The 13,079-nt window shown below is 31.9% G+C and overlaps 1 protein-coding gene across 1 annotated transcript in view; it reads right to left on the reverse strand.

Moving 5' to 3' along the window:
- The window catches only part of LOC134846566 (dual specificity protein kinase CLK2-like), a 215,940-nt gene that overhangs the window by 172,469 nt on the left and 30,392 nt on the right, over positions 1 to 13,079 (reverse strand). The window lies entirely within an intron of this gene.

The raw sequence follows: 13,079 nt of genomic DNA on the forward strand, positions 1-13,079 counted from the left end.
AAAAATCTATATCTACGTCGTCTGTTTGAAGTAGATATCTACCATGAAATTTACTTGGTGAATGGATTTCTATAGTATAGATTCCGTACTGTTGTGTTAGGTTACATATTCCTTTTAGATAGTGATCGATAATTTGTCTTTTGATCTTTACTTCTGGAAATTCTGCTGTGCATGGACTAATTCTTTTTTCAAACAAATTTGCGATTAAATTTAGACAAAATTGTGTTAGTCCTCTATCATCAGTGAGTGAATTGATTAAAAATAGGAGGATGGAGTTTTCATCTTCGCTTTCTTCATTTTGACTCATTTTTGTGTTTTATAACTGTCAATTTGCTGTTTTCAATGTGTTTTATTGGTTGATTCCAATTGTATAGACGTACTGGTTTATTTTTATATGTCTTTTTCATTTTTCATTTTCCTTGTATTGATGATTTTGATGTGGTTTCCGAGTCAGAAAAATATAGTGTATCATTAACTTGGTAGTTTTCATTTACAGAGTCTTTTAATCTGTAAAGTTCTTCCAAATTACTTGTTTCTGATTCGGAGACTGCGTTTCTTCGTTTTGAAAATATTCTTCGTATAATCTGTCTGTTTGCTTAAAACTTTTCTTGTGATTGTTTGTCGTTTCATTCTAATATATCCTATTGACTGTGTGTGTGGAGTGATTACGAGGTCATATTTTTTGTTGTTTATTTCACAATTGTGTAGTATGATTGTTGGTTTATTTCCTAAGTGGTCTAGTGACATAAGGTTTGAGATGACGGATGCAATATTTGAATTAGTGATTTTTAATGCTTAATTTGTTAGTTTTTACAATTTTTTCGGTTAGCCTAACTTGGGTAGCAAATGTCAGGGTGGGAGAGAAAAGTAAATATCGCTTCTTGAGAATGATTGTTACTCTCTCGTGACTAGTCTAAGTTAAGGTGTTAACTTACTTAATCTTACTTAGGGGTAGTGATTGTATTCAAGGGTTGGAGAATAGTAAATCGATCCACAAGGTTCAGGTATAATTAGAACACAAGTAGTTCGTTAGATAATATTTTAAACTTACTAAGTTTAATTATTATCCTGGGTCAGGTAAGAGAGGGGGGGGTCAAGTGAAGGATGAATAACCGAAGTTCTTCACTGTTTATCCTGATTGGAATGGTTAGTGTGATTGAAAAATTTCTATTAGTCTTGGGTCTTGAGAAAAGGTTGGATAAAGAATCGACGTTTGAGGTCGTTAGACACTTTACTAAATGTGTGAGGGAGAACAAAATTGTTCTACTTGATCCAAGGATAAGCCTTGATGATCAGGATTTAAAATTAATGGAATTAAATTAATTTATATAAAAGTGAATTATAGATCCAAGGAAAGCCTTGATGATCTGTTAAGTTTAAAAGGTTTAATTGAAGTAAAAATAAAAAACAAGATAGGATAGGATAGGCCTTCATGTTTTAAGGTAAACTTTAATTGATAGAAAATTTTAATTTATTAGTTTTCGATGATGTTAGTGGGTTTATGATTTGCTGTTATGTTTTAGGAGATGAAGCTGAGATGAAGAGATGATTTGTATATTACTAACAATCTGTGTGTTTACTAACTAATTTTTATAATTATATTTTCAATAAACATTTTCTCTAGATATCTTTTTAAATTTACTGCAGATTAAAGGGAACGACTAGGGGCTGTTTTTATCAGTCGGTATTGTACAATAATAAGTTAGCGCCTGAAATTATCGGTGAAGATTTTTCTTCAAAGATTCTATGTTTGCAAATGAAAATCTAAATTCTTTGCTAATAAAACTCTAAATATAAAAGTTTGTGTTGGCTTTTGCCATACGACCAAGAAACTTATGGGTAAGTTCCGTTGTAGTCGTTTATCGTCTCTTGTCCGAGTTCTTTTTCCAATACCGGGTAATTCTCGTATTGTTCGGAATAATGGCTCTAATCTATTGAGTCGTAGAGACATTTCAATTAAATTATTGTCGTGTAACATTTTTGAGAAGGTTTTTTGTCTAAGTCTAATCTGTTTTTGGTTAGTTCTAAGCTATTTTGTTCCTTAAGGTCTTATTCGAGACTTATGGTCGCACCAGATGAGTTGGGATGGATGTCTAACTCATAAAGTAACTTCAGATAAGGTACACCGTCTGCTCGTCCCGCTATCTTATTTTCGGCCGGATAGATTCGTGCAACATCTTAGTCTAATACCGATCTTAATCTTACTTTTATATCTCTTAGTCTCAATAGATCTAGAGTATACTGGTTTTGTTACGAGTCGGTCTCTTGGAGAAAGCAAGTAGGTTGTAAGTTAAATTTAAAATGCTCTGGTGCTGAAATTACAAGTAATTTCAGCACTTACAAATAAGTGGGTTGTTAGTTTGATGGAGTGTGATTGGTTAGTATTTAATATTTTATAGGGATAAAATATCTAATTTATAACCAATAATAAAATATAGTTTGGATCAAGTTCCAAAATTGAACGCTTTTGATAATGCTGGCCATATATGGCTTAGATAGACATTCAAACAAGCTAAGGATTTGTAATTATTTTGCATGGTTAGAAATTCGCGGATCGCATCATAAGTTCTTTCTTGGACACTGAGGATTCGTATTCAATCAATAGCCAAAAATTCACGCGCAAGTTGGCTCTTTTGTTCTTCCACACAAGTGCGCATCAAACTTGTGGCGTAACGATTTGTGACTAAGTGTATTCCCAATGTAATCTTTAATCTCAGATTTGGCAAGGTAGTTTTAGATAAACTTCAAGATTAGAAAAAACCTGTGCTTTCGATTGAAGTCGTAAAATCTGCCAGGGTAGTTGAGAAAAACCTATTTCCAAAAACCGGTAGAAAATTCTAAGTTGATCAATTTCTATGGTCATTACCTTCATCTTTTAGCTTTAGGACAGAGCATTATGCAATGAGGAGTCGAATGACTGGTTTTGCGATTCAACCTTTAATCTTGTATTTTGCAGGATAGTTTTCAAAAAGTAAAAACTTCGAATTACTCAAAAAAATTTAGGTCATAACGCATAACTCTTCCTCAAAAAAATTAGGGCGTAGCTTAATGTATTGGATATCCCAATAACTTGTTTTTTTTTTTTACTTTTTCATCTCATATTTGGCGGGGTAGTTTACGAGAAAATAAAATCTAAAAAGTTAGGTATAAAAATCCCCCACTGAAACGTTCGAAGGCCATATAGAGTCGGGTAAAGTTAGAAAAGACTAGCAGAAAATGCCGAACATTGCGGGTCTTTTTATTGTTAGCTTTTTAAAAAATTATTTGAGTGTTTATCCCAAAAAAAAACTTTTTTTTGTGAAAGCAAGAATTTCAAAAGCGTCTCAAAATTTAAAATCCTGAAAACCAATAAGTAAAATTGTTACGTAATCTGGAGATTAAAAAACATGTTAAAAATTTTTGTCGTTCTTTGGTGTAATTTGTTATATTAAACGTCGGTTTAAAATATGGTGTTTTTGTGAAGTAATCTGTATTTCTTTTTTTATTACTTATTATATTATTTATGGATAATTCTTCGTCAAGAATTGTTGATTGACATATATCTAGTAGTTGTAATATATTATTTACTCTGTATGCTACTTCTTTTGTGGGGGAAGTTGTTGCATTGGTTTCACAATATCCTAAGAGTCCTAATGGTAGGGTTAGTTTATATGGTGAATTATTATATACTTGTAGAGAAATGATATCGGAGTTTGAGTTTTTCATGTATTTGATGGATGAAATTGTTACTCTAAAAAATTTGTGAATTGGTTTAAATTCAAGATCAGACATATAGAGTTGTTGTATGTTTTGACTTTTGCCGTATTGGTGAACTTGTTTAATCCGAATTTCGTAAATGTATCCTGAGAGTGGTTTAAGATGTTTTCTTTCTTTATTATGGATGGGGTAAAACTTTGAAAAGAATGGTGGTTGTTTGTTCATTTTTTGGAAGAATGTTAAAGCAGTGTTTTGCCTTCTTGTATATTTATCTTTTATATTAATTTTGCTGTCTAATAAATTGATAGTTGGTATGTATTTTGTGATGAATGGAATTCCAATAATATTGTGTTTTATATCTGTTATATGGAATGTTTGTTTAAATGGTTTATTTAGGAGTTTTTTTTGTTCCATTGTTTTAGTGGGAACGAGAAAAAGTTGAATTTTTCCATAAATTGTTAAAGTTGAGCCTTGTGCTGTTTCTATTCTACTGGCTGTTTTTACAGGTGTTAGTTTCGGGTGTAGAGTTTTGATTTCCTTGCAAGTTGGAATTTTTATGATATTCGATTCTGCTCCAGAGTCTATTAAAAAATCTGTTTCAAGGTCTGGTGGTTGAAATTCTTTACTCTTTGGACTTTCTAAAACAAAGGGGATTGTCCAAATTTTTTCTTTCGGTGTTTCTTTTGGTATATTTTGGTAAATGTGATTTGTACTAGAACTTGGTACTTGTTCTTTTTCAGGTTCGTGTAATTTCGTTACATCATTTACTATTTGCTCGATTGGTATGTTACTATTTCTAGGTCTAGTGTGATAATCTAAAAGTAATTCCAATTGATTTTCATAGATATGTGAATGAAAAGGTTGTTCGTATGTAACGGTTTCATAGTCATTTTCAACTTCTATCATGTTGACTAAAATTGTGTTTTCTGTATCTTTTCACTGTATGTAGATTCGCAATTAATGTGATTTAATTGTAGTTCAGTAGTTTACGTGTTGTCAATACCAGGGGGTCTGAATTTGTTTTTTTTTTCAGTTGTTTGTTTTTGATTTATTTGTCTTTGATGTTTTGGTGTATTGCTTCTAAATTTTTTTCGGGAATCTGAATAACGTGTGTTATTTCTATTAGGTGATTGAGAGTAGTTTCTTTGTCTAATGCTATAGTTTGAATTCCTACTTTGTGAGTTATCTCGTGATCTGTTTTGATAACTGTTATGATTAGATCTTTGGTGGTTTGATCTGTTATTTGAATAAGCTCGTGATCGATTGTAATATCGTTGATTTCGATTATTCCAATAGCTTCTGTTTCTATTGTTGGAATAATTTCTATGTCTATTGTATGATGAATTTCTTGATCTATCATTTGAATAGTGTCTATTCCTAGAATGTGAATGGGAACTGGTATCAAACGAATAATTTGGTCTATTTGAGTTTGGTCGTAAATAATTATTTTGATATTGAGTATTTCGACTGTGTGATCGACTATATCTGTTTTGTGAGGAATTACGCGAATTCCTTAGGTCTGGTGTTCTACCTCTGTAGTTGGAGTTATAAGGTGATTGATTTCATGAGTAATTTGAGCTGTTTGGAAGTAATTTTCCAGAGTTATTATTAGTGTGAGTATTTTTGTTTGGTAGATTTTGATCTTTTTCATGTATTGATAAAATGATTTGTTTGGTTCCTTGTACTTTTGTGGTTTATTCTGATTGTCTTGTTGTTTTTGTCTGCATTCAGCAATTCTATGTCCGCATCTTCGGCAATAGTTACACCATTTTTTGGATGATGGTTAACCTTTAAAGTTTGGATTTTTCTCATATATATTCAAAATTTCAGTGATTTTTTTGGATAAATCTGTAGTTGTATAAATTATTTATTTGTGTTGTAGTTGTTTGAATATTATTAACATATTGTAGTTTGAGATTTTCTGTTTCTTCCAGTTTCATAGAGGTTTCTGCTTGTTCTAGTTTATCTACTAGTTTTCTAAAATCTAAATCTGGTTCTCGATTTGAGGAAGGATGTGATGCTCTCTTTTTGATTGCTGTTTTTTGTAATTGACGTGTTAGAGTCATCGTTAAAATTTCTGTCATTTTTGTGTTTTTATAACCGTGAGTATTTAGTGAGTATGCTATAATCGTGTTTCGATCCTTACTGCTGGTTGTTTGATCGTTTCCTTTGGTAGTCTACGGATTTAATTGCATAAAACTCTTTGTTTTGTTTAATCCTTTCAGAAACAGACATTTTTGAAAATTCTTGTTTGAATCTTTTCCAGTCTGATTTTATTTCTATAGGTAAAACAGAAAACCATTTTTGAGCTGCGCCATCAAGTGTGGTTTGTATTAACGCTGTGCGTCTATGTATCCAATTTTGGTGAAGTGGTGTATTTATTGGTTCAGGTCCTATATTCAAGATTAAATTTGCTGTGACTGCAATTAAATAATCTTCTACAGAAAATTCAGGGTCTGTACCGGTGAATACCATCAATGGTTTGTTTGATGTTATTGATGATCCACCCATTAGGTATGGATTCATAGTCATTTGAAGTGATTCTGCGGCATTTGGCATTTGTGAAAAATTTGTAAGTTGACTTTTTGTGATCTCATGTTGTTGTAAGTAATAAGGTAGTGGAATTTCATTTTGCATTTAGGTTGGTTGATAATAATCTGTATTAACTGGAATTTGTGAGTAAAAATTATTATTTTGAGATGCGTGATTTGGTCTAGGTTGTCGCGTATGTTGTTCTTGTGTATACGGTTCAAAAATATCTGGTTGATGTACGTGATAAGAGTGGAGTCTTTGATTTTGGTCATAAAAATCTTCATCATCTGATGAAAGATAATTAGGAGTGTAATACAGTGTTTTATGTTTATTTTGGTTATGTTGTTTATTGTTTTTATTTTGTTGAAAAAATTGATAATTTTCACTTTGGTCTTGTGAAATTCGTGGGTAATCATGAAAATTTACTGAATGTGTTGTTGGATTTTGGAAATTTTGTCTTTGTGAAAATAAATGATTTTGCGTATTTGTACGAGGGAGTTTAGATGTTTGTGGTCTATTTACATAGTTATAATTGTGTTCTGCAAAATTTTTTCTAGTGACTGTTCTTTGTTTTTGTGTTGGTTTCGTCATTCGTCTAAGCGTTTGATGATCCATACGTGAATATTTTGGAACAACGGAGGGTTTAACCGTAGTTTGTAATGTTATCTGTGGTAAGAGAGGGTTTTTAGGTCTTGGAGTTGTAAGATTTGGTTGTACTGGTAAAATACTCTGTTGTGTTGTTGTTACTGTTGTAACTACTTCTTCATTTGTGAAATGTGATGGTGTTTCAATATCTTGTTGTGTAAGATTCCTATTTCCATTTAAGTTTTTTTGTTGTATGAGGGTTGAGTTTAAACTATTATTTCCTATTCTATCGGGTAGAAACGAATTATAATTTAGAGGTGTTGTAACAGCTGTGAGTGGGTATACTTTAAAATAGTCTTTGTTGATTGAGATTGTGCTGATTGCTTGACTTGAAATATATGTTGGTATGTTCAAGAATAGTGGATGAGACCATTCAGGGTCCCAAACATAATCTGAGTGTTCTGCTAAGACAGTTTCATCAGTTGAATTTTGGAGCCCAAAATTTTTTCTTGCTTGTGAGAATAAATCAACATTGTGTGTGAAGTAGTCAATGATAATCCAAGCTACGATTTTTTGTAAATCGTGTTTGACATTTTGTGAAACTTCGTTACTGGTTAAATTTTTACGGATTGTGTTTAAATATTCGGAGAATATTGCAATTTCATGTCTTACAGTTGTGTGTTTTGATGTTTGAATTGGTGAAGATCCTTTGGATTCTGGTTTTTCTAGTATAGATAGATAGCGATAAATTATTTGAAATAGTTCGTTAGTGAATATTGAATTTTCTCTGTGTGAATTTTGGTGTTGTTTATTTTTTATGTATTCGGTGAATACTTTTGAAAATTCTATATCTACGTCGTCTGTTTGAAGTAGATATCTACCATGAAACTTACTTGGTGAATGGATTTCTATGGTATGGATTCCGTACCGTTTTGTTAGGTTACATATTCCTTTTAGATAGTGATCGATATTTTGTCTTTTGATCTTTACTTCTGGAAATTCTGCTGTGAATGGACTAATTCTTTTTTCAAACAAATTTGCGATTAAATTTAGACAAAATTGTGTTTGTCCTCTATCATCAGTGAGTGAATTGATTAAAAATAGGAGGATGGAGTTTTCATCTTCGCTTTCTTCCTTTTGACTCATTTTTGTGTTTTATAACTGTCAATTTGCTGTTTTCAAGGTGTTTTATTGGTTGATTCCAATTGTATAGACGTACTGGTTTATGTCTTTTTTATTTTTCATTTTCCTTGTATTGATGATTTTGATGTGGTTTCTGAGTCAGAAAAATATAGTGTATCATTAACTTGGTAGTTTTCATTTACAGTGTCTTTTAATTTGTAAAGTTCTTCAAAATTACTTGTTTCTGATTCGGAGACTGCGTTTCTTCGTTTTGAAAATCTTCTTCGTATAATCTGTCTGTTTGCTTAAAACTTTTCTTGTGATTGTTTGTCGTTTCATTCTAATATATCCTATTGACTGTGTGTGTGGAGTGATTACGAGGTCATATTTTTTGTTGTTTATTTCACAATTGTGTAGTATGATTGTTGGTTTATTTCCTAAGTGGTCTAGTGACATAAGGTTTGAGATGACGGATGCAATATTTGAATTAGTGATTTTTAATGCTTAATTTGTTAGTTTTTACAATTTTTTCGGGTTAGCCTAACTTGGGTAGTAAATGTCAGGGTTGGAGAGAAAAGTAAATATCGCTTCTTGAGAATGATTGTTACTCTCTCGTGACTACTCTAAGTTAAGGTGTTAACTTACTTAATCTTACTTAGGGGTAGTGATTGTATTCAAGGGTTGGAGAATAGTAAATCGATCCACAAGGTTCAGGTATAATTAGAACACAAGTAGTTCGTTAGATAATATTTTAAACTTACTAAGTTTAATTATTGTCCTGGGTCAGGTAAGAGAGGGGGGGGGGGGGTCAAGTGAAGGATGAATAACCGAAGTTCTTCACTAATTATCCTAATTGGAATGGTTAATGTGATTGAAAAACTTCTATTAGTCTTGGGTCTTGAGAAAAGGTTGGATAAAGAATCGACGTTTGAGGTCGTTAGACACTTTACTAAATGTGTGGGGGAGAACAAAATTGTTCTACTTGATCCAAGGATAAGCCTTGATGATCAGGATTTAAAATTAATGGAATTAAATTAATTTATATAAAAGTGAATTAAAGATCCAAGGAAAGCCTTGATGATCTGTTAAGTTTAAAAAGTTTAATTGAAGTAAAAATAAAAAACAGGATAGGATAGGATAGGCCTTCATGTTTTAAGGTAAACTTTAATTGATAGAAAATTTTAATTTATTAGTTTTCGATGATGTTAGTGGGTTTATGATTTGCTGTTATGTTTTAGGTGATGAAACTGAGATGAAGAGATGATTTGTAAATTACTAACAATTTGTGTGTTTACTAACTAATTTTTATAATTATATTTTCAATAAACATTTTTTCTAGATATCTTTTTAAATTTACTGCAGATTAAAAGGAACGACTAGGGCTGTTTTTATCAGTCGGTATTGTACAATAATAAGTTAGCGCCTGAAATTATCGGTGAAGATTTTTCTTCAAAGATTCTATGTTTGCAAATGAAAATCTAAATTCTTTGCTAATAAAACTCTAAATATAAAAGTTCGTGTTGGCTTTTGCCATACGACCAAGAAACTTATGGGTAAGTTCCGTTGTAGTCGTATATCGTCTCTTGTCCGAGGTCTTTTTCCAATACCGGGTAATTCTCGTATTGTTCGGAATAATGGCTCTGATCTATTGAGTCGTAGAGACATTTCAATTAAATTATTGTCGTGTAACATTTTTGAGAAGGTTTTTTGTCTAAGTCTAATCTATTTTTGGTTAGTTCTAAGCTATTTTGTTCCTTAAGGTCTTATTCGAGACTTATGGTCGCACCAGATGAGTTGGGATGGATGTCTAACTCATAAAGTAACTTCAGATAAGGTACACCGTCTGCTCGTCCCGCTATCTTATTTTCGGCCGGATAGATTCGTGCAACATCTTAGTCTAATACCGATCTTAATCTTACTTTTATATCTCTTAGTCTCAATAGATCTAGAGTATACTGGTTTTGTTACGAGTCGGTCTCTTGGAGAAAGCAAGTAGGTTGTAAGTTAAATTTAAAATGCTCTGGTGCTGAAATTACAAGTAATTTCAGCACTTACAAATAAGTGGGTTGTTAGTTTGATGGAGTGTGATTGGTTAGTATTTAATATTTTATAGGGATAAAATATCTAATTTATAACCAATAATAATATATAGTTTGGATCAAGTTCCAAAAATGAACGCTTTTGATAATGCTGGCCATATATGGCTTAGATAGACATTCAAACAATCTAAGGATTTGTAATTATTTTGCATGGATAGAAATTCGCGGATCGCATCATAAGTTCTTTCTTGGACACTGAGGATTCGTATTCAATCAATAGCCAAAAATTCACGCGCAAGTTGGCTCTTTTGTTCTTCCACACAAGTGCGCATCAAACTTGTGGCGTAACGATTTGTGACTAAGTGTATTCCCAATGTAATCTTTAATCTCAGATTTGGCAAGGTAGTTTTAGATAAACTTCAAGATTAGAAAAAACCTGTGCTTTCGATTGAAGTCGTAAAATCTGCCAGGGTAGTTGAGAAAAACCTATTTCCAAAAACCGGTAGAAAATTCTAAGTTGATCAATTTCTATGGTCATTACCTTCATCTTTTAGCTTTAGGACAGAGCATTATGCAATGAGGAGTCGAATGACTGGTTTTGCGATTCAACCTTTAATCTTGTATTTTGCAGGATAGTTTTCAAAAAGTAAAAACTTCGAATTACTCAAAAAAATTTAGGTCATAACGCATAACTCTTCCTCAAAAAAATTAGGGCGTAGCTTAATGTATTGGATATCCCAATAACTTGTTTTTTTTACTTTTTCATCTCATATTTGGCGGGGTAGTTTACGAGAAAATAAAATCTAAAAAGTTAGGTATAAAATTCCCCCACTGAAACGTTCGAAGGCCATATAGCGTCGGGTAAAGTTAGAAAAGACTAGCAGAAAATGCCGAACATTGCGGGTCTTTTTATTGTTAGCTTTTTAAAAAATTATTTGAGTGTTTATCCCAAAAAAAAATTGTTACGTAATCTGGAGATTAAAAAACATGTTTTTTTGTTTAAGTTTTACATATCAAACAAGCAAACAAAGTTAAAGTTGTTTAAATTTTAAGCACACAAAGTTAGGTCAATCCAGGCTGACTTCTGAAAATTATAAGATTGCTGAAAGGTAAGATAAATATAATAATTTTATATAATTTCAACCCCCATACCTGCGTTAACTGGTATTTGTTTCTCTAAAAGTAGTAAATAATCAATAGTTTTGGCTTTAAATTTGACTTCTTTTTGAGCAGTCTTCGATTTTTAGGTAACCATTTTATTTCATGGCACATAATCTAGCATTAAAAAATTCTGACGAGTTAATTCCATAAAGCTGTCCAGTGCTCACTTCTTGCGATTGCGTTTTTATCAACATTCCACGTTTTGGCATAATTTTGTTTCTTTTTTCCTTCAATTAGAAGGTATACTTTTTCAGTGAAAAGAAAAACATTTTTTTTACAGAGAGGCGAAGCTGTGCTTCGCGCCTCTTGCGATACACAAGGCCAATGACTCGTAAAAAAATTGTCCAAAAGCCAAAAATATCACCCAAAATTTCAATAGTTTTTTTTTTCAAAATGCAACTAATTTTGATGAAAACATCTGCCAGAACACAGCAGTCATTGTTGAAATAGCATGAAAATTTTAAAATGACGCTACACATTGTTTCACAATATTTTCAATGGAAGACAGAAGTACAAAAAAATTCTGAAAAACCAAGTTGAAAAAGCTACTTGAAAAAAATAACTTAAAAAAATTGGAAATATTAGAGCTACAAAAACTCCATGTTTGTATTGGATGAAACTTATTAGCAGACTTAGATCAATTGGAAACTATTCAGCGAGCGGCAATAAAGGCGACATATTTTGGGTCGAAAACAAAACTGTTGTCAAAAAACATTTGGAAAAATTTCAAGTTTTTACAACGCATCTATACTGAAGCACCTAAGCCAATGACATTTTTTTTGCCCTCGAAATTACGCAGTATAAATTGTTTCAGCCGAAATGAAAAACTGTTTAAATATTAAGATAAAAAAAAAACGAAAAAAAATATGCAAAATCAGGCTTGGTAAATTTACAAATTACAGAACTTTCAGTTACAGTAGAAAAATGTATGAATTGGAACAAAACACATCTAGAAATTTAGCCAATAAAACTCTTCCAGGAAGAAAATAAGTGCGTTTGAAAAAAGAAACGGAAAATTAACCGACAAAAACTAGGACGAAAACCACGAACCCGAAAAATAATTACAAACTGAAAGAGTATTTTCTCAGTTACTACTTAATTGCTGGTAGTTTTAACTGACCTTTAAAAACTTGAGCATATCAGAAGTAGAAAATTCCGACTGTTTGGGTCCAGCTTACCATTACTACTTAAATGATAATTCTGTGAAAAAGTTGTTTACGGAAAATTAAGTCTAGTACCCGATTGCCATACCCTTGCTTAACGCAAGGGTAATGAGGTTTTCTGCCGAAGTGCAGTATGTATAAAAGTATAGCACCACATCTATCTAACTTTTTTCTCATGAAGCAAACTAATATATCCCTTTTCATTTGGCGATTCAAACTGATGATTTTTTTCTGCAGTTTTCTACTGAAAAATATAATTTTAATTCAGAGAAACAAAACTAAAGCCTTCAAAAAATCAAACGCTCACTTAAATTCAAATTGTGAGTAACATGTATATTGATCGAATTACGCACGCCATTTGGTTCTTAGACAAAACTCAAAATTTCGTCCAAATAGGTGGAAAGAAAAGGATACCGCAAAATGACCTCAACTTGTGTACTGACAATTAGACAATGCGAACAACCATTTCACTTGTAAAAACTTGCAGATGCGCGAAACGAATGGCCCCACAAGTTTGTATCAATTTTTTAAAACCCTTTGTTTTTCTGTTTCAAGTTCACAGAGGTTAATATAACAGACCGTTGAAAAAGATTCAATGAACGATAATAAACAATTTATTTAGTGAGCGGCCGCTAAGCCGCACTCAAATGGAGAGATGCCCATTGACTCGAAAACAAAAAGTAGTCTTAAAAAATTTCGATTTCGTTTTTTGTGACATTTACACTTTTGTACTTCGATAGTGGAGTTTGCCTTCCTTAAGAAAATGAACTGAACTGAACAA

The sequence above is a fragment of the Symsagittifera roscoffensis genome, chromosome 1 (assembly GCF_963678635.1).
Source record: "Symsagittifera roscoffensis chromosome 1, txSymRosc1.1, whole genome shotgun sequence".
Taxonomy (NCBI): Eukaryota; Metazoa; Xenacoelomorpha; order Acoela; family Convolutidae; genus Symsagittifera; species Symsagittifera roscoffensis.